The sequence below is a fragment of the Doryrhamphus excisus genome, chromosome 5 (genome assembly GCF_030265055.1).
Source record: "Doryrhamphus excisus isolate RoL2022-K1 chromosome 5, RoL_Dexc_1.0, whole genome shotgun sequence".
NCBI classification, from domain to species: domain Eukaryota; kingdom Metazoa; phylum Chordata; class Actinopteri; order Syngnathiformes; family Syngnathidae; genus Doryrhamphus; species Doryrhamphus excisus.
This window is the reverse complement of record NC_080470.1, coordinates 23,759,274-23,777,303: the sequence shown is the minus strand read 5'-3', so window position 1 is coordinate 23,777,303 and position 18,030 is coordinate 23,759,274. Positions and strand designations below refer to the sequence as shown.

Here is an 18,030-nt window from a genome sequence, read left to right as displayed (position 1 = left end):
TATAGAAAATGAATGCATGAATGAAAAAACAAAACGTACTCGCATTAGCATGGGTCACACAAGACAGTCAGACCAGAGCAGTCAAACGCGGATGTGATGAACACAGGATCTTTTCACTCCAGGTGTCCAGACTTTTTCCTCCTGAGGGGTAGAATATTGTTTGAAGAAAGCATTGACATTTTAGCTTTATATTATAGTTATTAGTGGAATATGTAATGATACAGTATATATTTATTATTAATGAAAATAATTTTAGCAATAACCAAAGTGGCCATTAAAAAACAAGCTGCAGGCTTTCAATTATGGCCTCTGCAGATTTTGTATTGTTTCTGCATGAAATGTTCTTAAACGACCGCCAAGGTGAAACGTGTAAAAAAAAAAAAAAGTGCTCGGCAGTCACTAGTGGTGACCTTTGGGCCTGGTGAGCGGACAGTGTAGGCGAGCTTCTGAGTGATGGCGTGTAGCTGCGGCACATCACGGCGGCTTAAACGGCCTCATCATTTCGGCAAAAGGCAGCCAGTTTGCCTCCCTCGCCGTCGTCTTTGTCATGTGACAGGACAGCTGGTGGCACCGAGGCTACGCTAGCTTTCAAGTTTCAACCGGGCCAACCGTAAAGCGAACGGATGGGGGGTGGGGTATGGGTGGATGAAATAAATAAAAAATAAAAAAAAAGTCTGTCAGCAGCCGGTGTCAAAAGCTTCATTTTTTTTCTTCCTACAGAGCAATTAGAGGTTTCATCACAGCGGACTGATGTCAGGATTCATTACGGCTCAGCCGCAGCTAATTGCTTCAAGGTTAAAGTAACAGATCTGACGGCATTAGATTTTAAGTGACAGCCTGAGATTCTGGTGGCGTTTGGCAGAGCGCCTTGCTGACACTGAGGAGGAGGATGAAGGCTGACGAGCGAGTGGAATGAACGCACATTAGAAGCTGTCATTGGTCAGTGGACGCACGGGCCGCGTTTGGCTAGCGCTTGCACTTCATTTTGTGCTTTTTTCCGGGCTACAACACCGAGTCATTTCAACCTCAACTTATATTTGACACAAGCCTTCATGATCATCACTGTAGGCCTGACTGACTGCTGTTGCTGTTCACCCATCACATGCAATACCTGCTAGCTTGCGACAAACACTTGCATATTTGAAATATTACGTATAACTATGGTGCATTAGGTATTATTAGGTATGTAAATAGTGATATTATCTATGAGTGGCTCGAAAAGTAGCCTACTAGGCACTAAATAGCAACTGACCTCATTAGCACACAGTTGCTTTGGCACAAAAGCCACAACATTATCCAAAATTTTAAGCAGGGTCTTTGGTTGCCTGTCTGATTTCCTGCAAATCGCAACTGTGTTCCTGGCTGCTACACGTGCCATCTTCCTTCCGCAGCTAGCTGCTAATTGCTAACAGTGTGGTGCCAAAGCCGCCTTTGGCCGACATCCACAAAGAAGACTGACGTGAAATGCTCGATCTCCAGACGATCAAAGCAAAAACAATGAGATTCAAAGACGCGATAAGCACAGTAAGAGGAAATGGAAACAATGGAAGATTGTCCAAACATTCCAGGTCACAGTATGTCCTGTTAGCATAGCATCAAATCACACATTACTATAGTCTGATGGTGTCTATACATCGTTGAAAGGCACTTAAACAAACAGTTGCAATAGAAACATCTAAGAGAAGTTTTACGTACCCAACATAGAACATAAAGGATTGTCGTAAAACATGTTTTTAAATCAGTCTAAGGACCACATACTTGGGACTCTTCTACTTTGTCTTTGCGTCACCATTTCACCATCACCGTCAAGTCAGCCGTTTGCCAGGAAAACATTAAATTTTGCTTTCATACCATTTTGATTGAAAACTACATAGGCTTATTTTACTTGCTTCACTATGATTTAACCCTCACCTACTGCTTAACAGGCCAACGTTTGCCAGGCAACCGTTCAACGCCAGCTAAGAGCTACATAGTCTGTCAAGGCGTCACCATCATGGCGTCACCAGAACCATGAAATTCCAAATGCACAATCACAGAGGAGGTATTGCTGCACAAGGCAAAGTTTACCGTGGAAACATTACAAATAGGTTTCAAATGGGTTAGCTGTAGACTTAGAGTACATTGTTAGGTGTCACAACCGGTAGGGTTGTTTTCTACTTTGCGTCACCATCAGTTAACTATTGTGGTGGAAAATGTCAAACCCTGCCGTGAAAACATCTAAATGTCAGTTTAAGAACTTTGTAGTTGAGAATCGTAAGCCGTCACTATGGCAACCATCCTGATGCGTCTAAAGTCACCCAGCATAGACATTGTAATAATGTTAGTAATCTTTGGGGGCAATATCGAGCGATCAAAAAGCGACAAGACAGGAGGGCCGACTGACATCAGGAGAGTTTTAATCCGTGTTCACGTGTCTTTAGACCTTTTCCTAACTTAATGACCCAACCAGAGAGATAAATCGACTGCGTTTGAGTGAAGCAAGTTAACAGTAGCAGAAAGAGCTGCTGGAGATGAGCAGTTGTTTACCCTCGGCTTTTCTTGCTCCTTTCCGAGTGGAACACCTGATCCTTTGCACTGATTGTTTGTTTAACCGCTGCTGGGAATCAAGAATCCCCCAGGTCTGAGTAAGTGTTGATCTAAGGTTGGATTGGAAATAGCCTAATGAGGAACTCTTTGGATAATTAGCCATAGCTGCGGCGTTTGTGCATAATTTGAGTTCTTTGCCAGCCTGCGCGAGCAAAGACGATGAAGAGGAAAAGGAGGAGGGTGGATGATGAAAGCGCCGAGAGATCAGGGTTAATGAAAATTAGCGTGTCAAGTTAGTCTCTACCTCTGTTTTTCTTTTCTCTCTTCTTCTTTTGTTCTTCTGAAGATGCCTTATTGTTGATGTAATGGAACAATTAGTGGCGTGGTTCATGGCAGGGATAAGGTGCTGCTGGGCAGGACGCCGCCTGTAATTAGCGGCGTGGAAGTGTCTGCTGATGACATCCAGCAGGAAATAAAAGGAGGCGTTAGTGAGCCGATGGGAAGAAAAATGTTGCTTCCATTTGTTGTGGGAAATCACGAACAAGAATGGAAAATCCTGAAAGTTTATACACACACAAAAAAACCCTGTGCTAAATAACACAATTGTTTTGTTTTTAACAACATGACCTATTCTGACATGTTTCAGGTTGTGGCAGTTTTATGACCAAAAGTTGAAAACGACAACTGCAAACATGACCTGCCTCATTTCATGAGAAAATGGTACATGATAGACGTGAATGACACAATGTAGTTGGCATTATATATATATATATATATATATATATATATATATATATATATATATATATATCTATCAGAATTGACTTGTACAACATTTTCCATGTCCAGTATGAATTTTACAAAATGTATGTCCAGACTGTTTTGTCGCATTTATGCAGTAAACTCTGTAGAAACATTCATTCATTCATTCATTTTCTACCGCTTTTTCCTCACGAGGGTCGCGAGGGGTGCTGAAGTCTATCCCAGCTGTCTTTTGTGCGAGAGGCGGGGTACACCCTGGACTGGTGGCCAGCCAATCACAGGGCACATATAGACAAACAACCATTCACACTCACATTCATACCTATGGACAATTTGGAGTCGCCAATTAACCTAGCATGTTTTTGGAATGTGGGAGGAAACCGGAGTACCCGGAGAAAACCCACGCATGCACGGGAAGAACATGCAAAGTCCACACAGAGATGGCTGAGGGTGGAATTGAACCCTGGTGTGTGGGCCCTCGTGTGCGCTAACCACTCGTCCGCCGTGCCGCCCTCTGTAGAAACAACTCCCCCTAAAATAGTACGTTTTATCACAACTAACGTCCGGTTACTTTAAGTTTTTATTAACCCAAAAAGCTATCAAGTAACTCACACATTGCTAATTACTTATAGGACATTTGATAAAAGTTCTTACGTCACTTTTCAAAGGTTTGTTAGTACATAGAAGGCAGTCAGTATCAATTATTTTATGTCAAGTCAAGTTTTTTTATATCGCCCTTAATCGCAAAAGTTGGCAAGAATCAATGACATCCCCTGATTGAAACGCCTATCCGAGGAAAAACTCAAAAACCCATTTGAGGAAAAAAAGAACGTACCATTGAGAACCTAATATTCATTTATTTATCTGTAACCTGTTAACCTTGATGAAATTTTATGAGTTGTTTTTTTTTGTTGAATTTAATTTCTACAATGTGCCGCGGGCCAATAAAACACAAACCATGGGACGTTGTTTCGACACCACTGCTGTTATAGGTCTTTGTCTGGGCTGAGCACAGACCAACTGTTGCCAACTGTTTGCCAAGGAACAATGTTAAGGGAGTGTTATTGAATCTGGAACTAATGGATGCCTTAAAACGGTAATTTTTATTGCGCAGGCTGATCCGAAATCAGAGGAGAAGGCATTCGCAGAGGTGGGATGTACTCCCTCTGAACCAGTTGTATACACACAGGAAGGCGCATGTCACACTATTTGTTTGCAGGGAGGGCCGAGCCGGTGCAGGATGGAATTATCCATGTTTCACAGACTGAACGTAAACCAGAAACCAGCCAAATGCAACAAAATGTTGCACCTGGAGAGAAGCAAAACATATAACGTGTGCTGAGTACGAAAAATGCTCATGCAGGTCGGCAATAATACTGAGGGTCCCACCTATCCCGTTGGGGGCATGCCCCACTATTTGAGAAGCACTGGCACAAGGCAATCGTTTGCATTATCAGTTATTAAATGCATCATTGAGTAACTGTGTTCAGTATCATCAAATACAATTATTATTCAGAGTGAAAGGGTGATACATTCAAGTTTTCCTAGAGACCATCTGCTCCATGTCAGCGTGCAAATGAAACTGAATGTCACTTTTGTAATGACAGCAAGAAGATTTTGTCTTAACAGAACCAGGTGAGATTTTATACACGGCGACAAAAGAAGAGTGACAACGTTAACCTTGTTTTTGTTTTGAACGTCAGCACCTGCCAGTGGTGACACTACACAGCACTTAATTGTATTTCTGAAAGGTCAATCGGGGAACGGATGGACTCAGCGAGGAGCGACTTGGCTGGTGTGAAAGCGAGTAGTGTGCAAGCCCGTGCCTGCCGAATGTTCCGACGTGGCGCGGAGATGGTGATAAGTGCTGCTGGAGGCCGTGCAGACGTACGTTTGCATTTCAAAACAGGCAAAGTGGTAAGAAACGTATGCATGTGCATAAACAAGGCAGCATTGCCAAGTGGATAAGGACCCAATGGCGACTTCTCCTCTGAAACACTATTGTGGTTCCCCAAAGAGCTGCAAATAAAAACGGAGACAAAACTGGTGTTTCTGCGCGTTAACTACGCTTACAAGTTATTGTGCCCGTAGCCATACAAAGCACACTAACCACCACCCCCCTTCCAAGTTGAAGCGATTTGCTGTGCACAATGCCTCAGCTTAACCAGCTAGGTCAGGTCAAGTTGACTCAGACAATGGAGACTTTAGTGTGGCACCCACAGTGCCGAGTGTCGCCCAGACAAAATGGAGCAAACATTTCATCGAGTCGTGGCCTCCAGTCCATAAACGTCCCATCTAATCTGCTCGTTCCCATCACGCACCCCTGTTTGCTCTTACGGCTGCATACGTGTAGCCAAATGTGCAGCCAAATATGTAACACGATTTAGAAACATATGATATCAAATAGGAAAACATCTTGAAAAATACCTAGGCTAACTAATATGTATTCGACTCTGTGTTTATTAGACTTTACGTTTCTGCTTATTTTTATGATAAATCTAGAGTGATGCTTTTTGTGGAGATATGTTCTGGGACCACCAGCAAATGGCGAAAACAATGCAATCGATAAGCCCATAAAAGTCTTAGCAAGCGACAACACACAACTATGGTGTAAGTACCACCGAATAAAGTGCAAAACCTCAATGCTTAATAAAAACACACAGTAAGTGAAGCATGTATGCTGTCCATTTCACCTGTATTGTATATATTTTACAAATTTATAGTGAATGAGATTTGTGTGAAAACAAACTATTTTCAGAGGGGGAAAAAAAACACAAAAAGCTGTGAATTTGCTGGACTGTGAATACAAAGTCACAAATGTGCAGGGATCCTCTGTTCATAATACATCGAACCATTCATTCATTTTCTACCGCTTTTCCTCATGAGGGTCGCGGGGGTGCTGGAGCCTATCCCAGCTGTCTTCTGGCGTGAGGCGGGGTACACCCTGGACTGGTCGCCAGCCAATCACAGGGCACATATAGACAAACATCCATTCACACTCACATTCATACCTATGGACAATTTGGAGTCACCAATTAACCTAGCATGTTTTTGGAATGTGGGAGGAAACCGGAGTACCCGGAGAAAACCCACGCATGCATGGAATTGAACCCTGGTCTCCTAGCTGTGAGGTCTGCGCGCTAACCACTAGACCGCCGTGCCACCCTACATCAAACCATAAAACAGAGAATTGTATTGATGGCCTATCAACTGAGAAATTAAAGTCCCACTTAAATTTACTAGTGATTTAAGCTATTATCACAATATGTAGTAAAGAGTTTGCCAGCTCCGGTATTTTCTAACGTCTTAACTCATTCAATACCAGCCATTTTTCAAAAGAACCCCTGAATTTTAGGTGATTTTGACTGATATTTCAAGGCACACAGAATATTGTGTTGTATGGATTTATAAACATGGACCCTGCCAAAGGCTAGATTAGAAAAAAAGTTGTTGCTACCTTTTTCAGTTCTTTTTTAAATCAGCAGGACAACATAGGTAAGTTTCAGTAAAATATCAGTTCAGTATCAGTTTTTTGTGATAAGCATAACTTCACTTTGACACAAATATTTTTAGCTTTTGTGACAGCTGAATAACTATACCAGCACAACCAAAACAATGACGGGGGTTGTTTACATTAAAATAACAATTTCTTTACAAATATAACACCATAAAGTATTTGCAATGTTCAAGTTTGTGTGCATGAGTTAAAGTTTCCCTACATTGCGGAACCTTCTGCACGCTACACTCCTAAACTCTCACTTGATTCTTCCATTGCAGTGATCCCTGCCGAGCACGTTTTGATTAAAAGTACTCTGAAATGTTAATGCATTAGTGGAGAGTTGCATCATCACCTTGTATTGCACAAAAAACTTAAAAGGTTTTGGTTTTGGGATCGGGCTTTCAGGGTTATGAAAACACATAAATCATAAATCTGTCTTTAACATTGAAATAGTTTATGACAAACTCCAGTCATACATTGGAGGTGTGTAATTAATGTATACAATTTGGGGAAAATGAAGGATTGTTTAGTCTGTTCTAACAGTTAACAATTAACAATTTTTATTAATAATAAAACAAATTAGGGGTCAAATGTTACCACTTATAAGTTCCATCTTGTTAAGTTAAAATAGTTCAAGCCATGACGTGAATACAAGTAATGAGTCTTTGTTGAGGTCTTCCCTGTGTAACCTGCAGAAAGAAATGTCTCCTCTGAAAATGAACAAGACCCAATTAAAGCAGAACATATGTGCGCTAATTGCTTGATGATTGCTTCGTTTTCCAGCCAAATCTGCATGGTTACAAGATACTGATGTCACGCGTGGTGGTGCTCTCGCTGAATATAAAGGCATGTTGTCCATACTTCATGCACGTCAACACCTACAGGAGCAGGCACACAAAACATCTTCCGGCAGCACATGCACACACAATAGCACACACGCAGGAGATGAAGATCTGATTTGTCACATTTGAAACGCTAATGTTTAAACCAGGAGGAAGCGCACACACAGTAATGCGCTCATTCATCTGCATAAACACCACCTGTCCACATGCACGCCTCCTCCAGCACTGAAAGTTTAGCGGCGGCGTGCACGCGCCCAAGCAGCGAGCCAATCAGCGCGGGCCCAGCTGCGCTTTCGCCAACCCCGAAGCGTTTTCAAGTGTCAGAAAGCGCCGTGAGTAGCGTCGACGACTTTCATTTCATGTCATCCGCCAGCGAGACGAATAGGCGACACGCTAACAAAAAGAAAACAGGCCACGCTAGCACGATTGACATCCAAAGGTAATTTATGCTGGCCCTTTATTTACTTGCACAGCTTGTGTGCTGAGAGTCGTTCTTGAAGGCTAATTTGGAGCGCGCTTGGCACATCGCAGGCCTGCTCTGCTTAAGAAATTCCATCATTTGTCTGAGGGGCGAGTGCCGTGTTATCAAAATGGGGAACAGCATTGATCAGCTCCTTAGCGCCAAAGCTTTTGTTTGTTTTTCTCGCAGCGCTGATAGCACAACAATACTGTCAGCTTCTGTCGCAATTCCTTTTTCCCCGACGCCGAACGCGTTCCTCCAGACGTCGGCGTCACGCTCACATGACACCTCGTAGGCTGCTTGGTAGGGGGGAGCTTGCTTGTTGTGGGTTTGATGGTTAAAGAGGGGACGGCATCGGGTGTCACAATTATGGGAATAGATTACCTGAAAGCAAAGTGCTGTCAGATTCTGATCATTTCCTGTTGTGCGCAGATACAAAAACGCAACTCTCGGCTCGTACTTAATTTTGCCATCTGCTCCCTTTGACTTGCATTGTCAGAGAATTGCACTTTAATTATCTAATGCCTTTCCTATAGTAGACGTGAAGCTGCTAGCAGCAATCTGCTTTGTCTTCTTTTGCCACAATTGTATTTTAGCTAATGGTCACTTCTTTCAAGTAGGGCACTTTCAAAGGAGGCTTTCAAAAGGTAGAATTGCGGCTAAGTCGACGGTCAACGTCGAAACCATACGACTGATCCACGAGGAAGAAAGGTCCAATTAGAGATGATTTTGGCAAGAAGCTTTCGATGGCTTTCACTGTCGTATTATTTGCTCTTTTGTCGACCTCTGCTGAGTGCGCTCGCCGCTTTCATCTGCCGTTCTCTGGCCGACCACTTTAATCAACTTAATGCAACTGATACCGCCTCTTGTTTCGAGCCCGATTCAAAGCGGAGCGCAGATGGACTGCCGCCGTCACTGAGGGCTTTTCCGCCGGAAGATGGGGGTCATGGTCCCCGGCAGACGACACTCCGACAAGCCGACTACAAGGGCATGCTGGTTCTCATCTCCCGGCCTTCCAGATGCAGCAGTTTTGACAAGGGCCATCTGATATGAAGTGAAGGTGAAGGACCTTTGTTTATTTCAAAGCTCCTTTCTTCCTTTGTGGACTCTTGGGCCTTGAAATATGTATAACTGTCCTTTTGCAGACATCTGAGGGGGGAAATCAAAGCTTGAATTGTGGAGCACCAGCACAGTGGCATCATTTCTTAACCTGCTACCTGCACACAACCTACCTGACCTCAAATGCATCGTACATAACCTTCAACACAGTCTTCTCTGTGCTAGGAAAACATCAAAACAATTCACTTCTGTTTTGTTGGGACAATTGAAACTAGTCTTGACAGCCATTTTAATTCTGCAGTATGATGCAAAAACTACAACTCTTGACTTTTCTCCAACATTGACAAAAATATACAATAACAAAAGTCACTATATACAAATATTGACACAACTAGGCATCCCTCCCTACATCATGGGTCGAACATCGCACTGTCAAGAGGCTTTCAATGTTAATGCAGACCTGCCAACATGTAGAAATGTAATGTCAACATACAACTTGTTGCATTTTCCTGGTTTCAGCTTCAAGCATACTCTGTAAAGCTCAGATAATGGGTGATGGGTATTCTACACTGGTCACTAGCTGTCAGTAACGTATTGATATTACGTATATATATATATATATATATAGATAAGACAATGGCCATAACAGGAAGTAAGATGTCAATGTAAGCTGTAAGTCTATGCAATGTCTATACGTATTCCATTCATAAAGAAGGAATCCTACTTAGTGGAAATTCACATATCACGTTATGGTCTGGAACCAATATAAACGAGGGATATACTGTAAAATATTAGGGTTTGCATTTTCTTGCATAAAACCGTGTAGTTTGGAGCCAAAGTGGTACATTATAAGTAGGGATCGACCGATATGGTTTTTGGGGGGCCGATGGCCGATTTTGCTTGGGCCGATATTTGTGGCCGATACTGCTTTTGATCCCTCAATTTACATGAAGAAATGACCGTGATAACAAATATTTATTGAAATGTAAACACTGAACACAGTAGGATTCAGCTTTCTTAAACACACATTTAAACTGCATTATCAGCATTAAAAGGAATAAATATTCAACCATGTCCCCCCCCCCCCCCCCCGCCTCCACACACACAAACACAAACACATCACACTGACACAATGTATCGATGTATCGGTCGATCCTTAATTATAAGTATAAGAAGATAAGCAATTAAGCAGCAGAAACCTTTTCCTATGAATGTACCTGTATTTTAAAGCTGGCTACTGCTTGTAAAGATCCTGTTCACAATTTTCACATCTTTAAACCGAGAGACAACAAAGTAAAACGACACTTTGAAAGAAAAGTCATAATATTATCAAAGCAATGCATTCATATTTGACACTGATATCAGAGCTGCGTACCAATTTCTTTCACGGTAGGAAGCATAAGTAGCCATGTAAGGGGAGAACATGCAAACTACACAAAGATGCTCCAAAGGAGATACAAACCTGGATCTCGACTGTGCAGACTAACTAACCGCACAGTTTTTGTTGCAGCTTATTCTAAATATAACATTTGTTATTAATGAGGTATAGTATTGGATATGACACTAATTTGTCCATAACACAATATGTTGCTTATAATGCAGTCTATTAACCTACATTGGATTGGTTTTTATCATTTTTAATGTACAAAGTGGCCCACACATCCTTCAATTTTACCAGGTAGCAAGTTTTTCTTTTCAAACGTTATTGAACACAAAAGCTAAGCAGCTAAGCAGAATCGAACTGTGACCTAAAAAACCAAGGTAAGTACCAAACCACGATCATGGCGTACTGTTACACCCCTACAGCTAAGGTTGTCCACTCTTGATTTATTAGGCTCATGTGTGGACGCTCTTGGACAAAATCAACAGCGTGACAAGTAGCTGTTTTCCTGATAGTTAAAAACCCAACATTTTGTTACATCACATAAAAAAAAACAACAATCTCAAATGTGCGGGACTGCATTGGATTGGTTTTCATCCGACAGCAATGGCATTGATCCCATCCCACTGCTACTACAGAATGCTATTCTAGTTTTAATATGGTCACACACGTGTTACACAATCAATAAGTGTATCATTTCATCCTGGCCTCCTGCTGGGAGTTATCTTTGTGTTAAATAAACATGACGCTAGCGATGCTACCTTGGTAAGAAACAAGAGCGAGCACTGCAAATGGCTTACAGAAGGACACGCAGACACACGGGCCTCGCAGGCATGACACTGTTTTTGACTTGGCAAAGTGCTGAGCTCAACAGCCCAGCGTTAACAAGGAGGCGGCGGGCCCTGAAGGAAGAATCAGCGTGGCAGCGGGACTCGTCTTGAAAGCCGCAGTGACTCCTCACTCCGACACCGAGGTCCGCCAGACGGTTTCATCCTCCGCCTTTATTTCATATGTGCATCGTGGCCTGGCACTGACATCAAGATTTCTCCTCAGTATCAATAATTTAGTTGGAAAAGACTGTAGGAACTAGCATTGGTGTGATTTGACCGCCCCCCCTCCTGAGATCTACTGGAGCTTTTGTTTTCATCTCCACATCACGGAGGCTGAGGTCTCTTTTAGCTGGAGGTGTGCTCTCGCCGGGGTCAAAGCACAGATTAATAGGTGCGCTAATGAGCTCCCTGAAGTCCCCCTCCAAGTCCCCCCTATGTCCATTATGTCCTTCTGTGATGGATGGCAGCAACCATCACTCACACATCTCAGAGAGAAATGACTGTGATGCCATTTATTTGAAGGAGAAACATCAGCTGAAGTGATGCATGACTCTGCTAAGACATCCTCTTTTGTATCGCATCACGGCCGTCTCCATTTGTTTGCTTTTTCTTTGACATATCACAGTGAGGGCCTTCACGTGTGGGGAATTGGTCTGCTTTGATTCAATCACATTGTCAATCTGGAAAATGTGAATGACGGCTGATTAATGAACCACTTGATGCTAAATCAGCAATCTGTCAATTTAATATGCTCTGTAGGCACCAAACTTATGACAATGAAATTTAGAAATGTAGCGTTGAAATAGAAGTTATACAGGGTTACAAAATATACCCCTGTTTGGTTTGTGTCACATCAATTTGCTTTAACACATGAAGTCAGGATTACTCAGTTGCACAAATAGCTAGAAATCACATTGGTGCTTGACTGGCACACAAAACCTTGTCTATACATATTTTGATCAAAAAGAACGATACTCTTATTGCTTGAGCTAGCGCCTAGTAGCACACACACATACACGCACAGATAACTGGACTTAAATTAAGCTTCCTTGGGTTGCTACATCAATTCAAATTATTATTAAAAAATAAAATAAAACAAACAAAGACTACAACATACAAGATACACCTACTTGATAAGCTAGCTCAAGAATAAGCTAAATGCTAGCTGCCGGAGAAACATGGCAAGTATCTAACTTTACAAGATGGCAAGCTAGCTAAGAAAAACAGATAAGCTAACTAGCTTGCCTAGTTATGAGCTAGCTAGCAAATCGGGCTAGCTACACACAAACAAATAACTGGAATTAAGATGTTAAGCATCCTTGGGTCTCTACATAAATTCAAATTATAATTACCCAACTACAACTTGTTAGAACAAGGCAATAGTACATAAACTTTGGAAGACAGCTTGCTGGCTAGGAAACACAGGCTAACACAGGCTTGCTGCTAACCAGGCAGCTAGCTTGCTGCCTGGTTAGCAGCAAGCTAGCAGACCGAGCTCGATACATATGCACAAATAACTGGATTAACAGGTAAAGCATCCTTGGGTATCTCCATAAATACAATTTATTATTATTACCCAATTTCATAAGCCAACTAGTTTGCAAAAAAATAAAGACAAACTAACTAGCTGGACTAGCTTGAAAAGCTAGTTATGTAGGAATAGGCCGATTGATAAGCCAGTGATAAGCCAACTAGCTTGATAAAATAGCTATCAGGATAGATAAAATTAAAAGATCAAAGCTGTGCATTTATGTACATTTGACCATATTACATTAAGCTACATTAGCTACAGTAACTTTACATTGCACTAATTAGTGCCATTGACCAGAATAGTCCCTGAACTTGGGGATAGATTGTCAATAGAAACAGTATATTAAAAGGAGAGCGTTATTTCTAGGTGTGCTGAGCTCAAAGAGGAAATAGATCATACCTTCACACCTTCACACTTCTTCCTTCCACGGCCACCTCTCCTTGGACAATCTTTGACAAGCAGCAGGGTATGTTTAAAATCCTTAACAGTGTCGGCCTTGTCATCCGTTGCCTGATTAACAAGCGTCGGGAGCGAGGCCTAATCAGCTCCCTCAGTCAGTCGCAAGCGTGTCGGCCATCATTAAGTGACCTCACACGTGTGCCGGATCCCGGCGGGGAGAGGACAGACGGTCCGGCCTGATCCCGGGAGGTGATTACTTTATGCTACACCATGGCGTGATGCTAATGACCTCTGTGCTCTTGCATTAATAGCTTTTGTCCTCACATTCTCATGTAGCTGAGGTGTATGAAGAGATCCTTACCCCCACAGACAAGAGCCCATGTCGACAAGCCTCCCGGATATGTCAGCTATAGGTATGCTTTTATTTTTAGCTCACTGCCGTATATCGAAATTACAATTTATTATAATCTGTTGCAATGAAAAGTTTAGTCAGTGATGGACATTGGGCTAGCTTGCTATGATTTATATGCAATTATATCATCCAACTAATGCCATAGTACAACGTCATGTATCAAAGCAATGAACATTAGCAATATGTTAGCTATGTTGTACAAGCACAGATATTAGCATTAGCTCTTTTAGCTCGTGTGTTCTCCTGTGTTTCAGCACAGATGTAGCAACATTACAAACTAGCATTTACTACCTTCTGTGTTCAAGTAGTGTTGAAGCAGGTTTATATCAAACAAAAGATAAGCGGTGACACTTCTTTAGCATTTGTATTCAGTTGTGATTGAGCAAAAGAGAACTTAGCATTAGCACTTACAGCAGCAGTGTTGACAGATGCATTCCTAGGCAGCAGCTCCATGTGAACTTTCTCTCAAACTTTCTCCACAGATTAACCCTCAAAAATATCCAACATTATTAGCTACAGTCAAGTAGTGGTGTGCTATACCGCTGGATTTGATATCGATTCGATATCAAGTAAATACAGGGCAGTATCGCCAATACTGCTACTTTTTAAAATAAGGTGGATGCATCATCAATCTAAATGTGAATGAATTTTTATTACCTTTTTTTGTGATTTAAAAAAATATATATACTAGCACTCTTTCTTTCTGCCATCCCCCTTTCAGTGGTATGCCTGGCCCACCTGCCTGCCAGTCGGACTGGCAGGTAATGGTTGGTGGTGTCTGGTTGCCTGTTGCTGCTGAGTTACAAGCAGGTAAATCAAACAGTGGTGGGGTGGGTGGAGGTAAAGGGAGCCTCCTCTGCATTGTGACAAACAGGGGACACTCATCCAGGTCGCATCTTGAATGAAACCACTACAGTCGAACAGGAAAACAACTTTTTACATAGGTATCAATCAATATTGGGATTAATATTTGGATCGATCCGCCAACCACTATAGTCGAGCAGTATTTTACCGCATGGATGTCATTGCTACTGGGTTAATAGCTATTTAGTGTAAAAAAAAAAAAAAGTCAAAGTCACTCAATTCCTATGCAATTTGATTTATTTCAATTGGTTTTGCATCCCTTTGAAATGTTTACTTTCCAATGTTTACTTTTCAGCAGACATGGGTAGACCAATGCAAATATCCATTCTGGATTGATATTTTTCCAGTTCTTACCTGTTTCTCTTTTGTTTGTGTGAAATATTTGTCCTGTGTTTTATTGTGAATCACAAATTTCAAAATCCATTCAATGATATTGAACATTTTTCAAGGTAAAAGTATCGCTATCACGATTCGTATTGACAGTCTCTTTATTTACATAGTATTGGATTGACACCAATTGTAACTAAATTGTCCATAGGTATGAATGTGAGTGTGAGATTTTGTGTGTCTATATGTGCCCTGTGATTGGCTGATTGACTACCTGGCTGATTGTACCTCGCCTCTCAGTCAGCTGGGATAGGCTCCGGCATACCCGCGACCCCATAAGTAGTATAGAAAATGGATTAATTCCTATAGGTCATGTCCTCCTTGGTTACACAAATCGTTGTCATCTTAAGAGAAAATTTAGTAATTTTACGAGAATGAATTAATGATACTAGCAGAAAATTTAGAAGAAGAAAGTTCAAATAGTTGGACAAAAACAACAGAAATAAAAAAAAAGGTCAGAATTTAACAAGAATAAATTCATAATATGGCATTGCAGCAGCATAGAGTTGAAATCACTTGACTTTACGCACAGTGACTTGCAGTTTGTTCCTTGTAAATGTAAATTTAAATGTAAACATGTTGATATTAGCTATGAACGTGCACGCAGAAAAAGAAAAAGCACTGTGTTCTTCCCCCACATGGAGTGCATGTTACACTTCATTGTGTCCATGCTGGCTCACCACACTTTGTGTCAAGTGGGGCCTTAACTTGTGCGTTTGGGTCGCTCAGCCGCCGCCAGTGTCAACGCGCTTGTGTCCCGCCGCAGGGCAAATGTGCTCATTTACAAGGTCGAGTGGACCGGTCGCCGTCAACATGCTCTTTTGGGCTCATGCAGTGTTGAGTAAGATACTTCCCAAATGTACTTTAAATTACTAGTTTCTGTCATGAAATTAATTAGTTATAATATTGTTTCCAAAATGTAATACCTTACATAATTTTTTTTTTCTTATATCCTTATAGCCTTAAACAAAAATACAAGTGATGTACTCTGAAGATGTTTTTTTTTTTTACACACTTTTATCTGGGTTTTTTTTACACACTTTTATCTGGGTTTTCTTATACACTGTTTTTGATCTTGCTGAATAAACTAAACTACAAACTAAAACTATAGATAACATTTACATGCTTAACAAAATTGCATGCCCGAATGATTGTATATTTTTTCCAATGATGCATCAACTGTTGCTTCAAAGCCAGCCAGAGACAGTGCAAGAAGTCTGTACTTAAATGGAAAGGAAAGTGAGTTTTTAATATTGGACTGGAGACATACTTGGAATAAAAGTGTGCTTAAAATTATGCAGGAACTTTGTATTATGGTGTGTTGTAGTTACGACGTACTGTATGTTACATCATTTTGTGGTTACTTTGTTTCATGGTGTTAGGTATTATTATTGCACCAGTAAATTCAGTTTAATAGCTTCTCACTAAAGGCCGTGTCTTGACACTTACATAGCACAATTAGAGTTGCACAACACTTTAATATACATAACTGATGGGAAAAAAATTAGATGCATTGTTGTCATTAGGGATGTCCAATATATGGCTTTTTTGATGAAAACCGATATGCCGATATTGTCCAACTCCCAATTTCTGATACCGATATCAGCCGATACTAATACCGATATGTGTAACATGACATATCTCCTGTTATGGAATGAACACATGTGTTCTATGCAGCATTTTTGAAATATCAGTGCATGATCGGGAAAAAATCAGATACCGATATCAACCGATATCGCATTTTTATGCCAACATCGGGGCGATAATTAAATTATCGGCTATCCTTAGTTGTCATTCAGAAAAGATTAACTCTAACTTCTACATAAATTTAAGTTTCAGTTCTAGAGGGGCGCCGCAGCTGCTATACAGACTATGAATTTTTGTTTTGGGTTCTTTCATTGATGTTCGTTGTCAATGTTAGAGTCCAAGGCCAAATAATTAAATTTAAAAACCAATTTAAAAACCTTGGAAGTTGTTGGATCATTGACTACTCCGCGGGCAACGTGGTTCAAACAACCAGGAAGAAAGGCTAAGGAGAAGTAATAGCAATTGTGGGTACAATGTATTGCCGTGAATTGCTGAAACTAGAAGGTTTGGTACGTAAATATGAGTTTCATTCAAGAACTACAGTAGTTACATAGTCGTGCATAGCTGCACTGAGGAACAACATAAATAATAGCGTAGTGGTGTTTGTGGTTGTGTGTGTTACTCACACTGACCACATCTCATTTGATTTGCGATGCCTACTCTTAGTAGTTTGGCGAGGCGTTTGGTTAAACAGCAATTTGATTTCCATGAATGCTCAGTTTGTTCTTGGCTCGTCGTCGCGGCTTTAACATCGGCCGAGTGACGGCTGCATGTTCATCAGTCGGGGGGGAAAAAGCAAGCGCTGACAGACACACAACCCTACTCCCTTTCTCCTCGCCATTGCCCTCCTTGAAGTTTTTTCCCCCTCATATCACTGAAAAGAAAGCAGGATTGTGCTCCGTGGAGAAAAAAAAAAAGATGAGGGTTCTTTTTAATCTGGGGAATGAGTGCTTGGCCATGCAGCCCAGATCCAGAGAGAGTGCCAAGCGGGGCCGGGCAGCGTATTAATATTTAAATTCCCGTCCAGCTAATCAATAGAAGGGGGTACTTGTGTGCACCGTTCCCTTCAGATGGGAAGCGATAATAGGGAGAAAACCTGCTGATTAGCCCCCTTAGAAGCTCTCTTCTCTGTGTAGTAGCAGTGATTATAAGCTATTGAGGCAGAAAACCTGATCGAATATAACCCCCTTTTCAATTCCTTGTTGCCCTCAATGGCGCATCCAAAAGAGCATTCACTGCGTCGTGTTGCAAAAATGGCCGCCTTTTTGCACCACTTCTTCTTTGCATATGGTGCGCCGTAGAAGTCGGCCTTTATACGTCGACATAATGCTTTAATATGGCTGCCACCAACTTATATTTTATTCTTCCTTTCAGTGTACATAAAAAAAAAAAAATCCCGGCTTAGTCCTTTTTGTCTTTTGAATGCTTTGAACTCCTTTCAGCCTTTAGGGGGACTTTTCTTGTGCTGCGGACTGTGTGCATTCACTGTAA

At 41.4% G+C, this 18,030-nt stretch overlaps 2 long non-coding RNA genes across 2 annotated transcripts in view; both read left to right on the top strand.

Annotated features, from left to right (window-relative positions):
- Positions 1-7,694: 7,694 nt before the first annotated feature.
- LOC131129990 (uncharacterized) lies at positions 7,695-10,165 on the top strand. Its single transcript, XR_009129940.1, has 3 exons — positions 7,695-8,068; positions 8,966-9,149; positions 9,235-10,165. It is a non-coding gene; the product is annotated as an uncharacterized LOC131129990 (long non-coding RNA).
- Positions 10,166-13,060: 2,895 nt separating this feature from the next.
- LOC131129988 (uncharacterized) overlaps positions 13,061-18,030 on the top strand; it is a 125,083-nt gene continuing 120,113 nt past the window's right edge. Inside the window, exons 1-2 of the long non-coding RNA XR_009129938.1 lie at positions 13,061-13,538; positions 13,626-13,702. This is a non-coding gene — a long non-coding RNA (uncharacterized LOC131129988). The remainder of the gene's footprint in view (positions 13,539-13,625; positions 13,703-18,030) is intronic.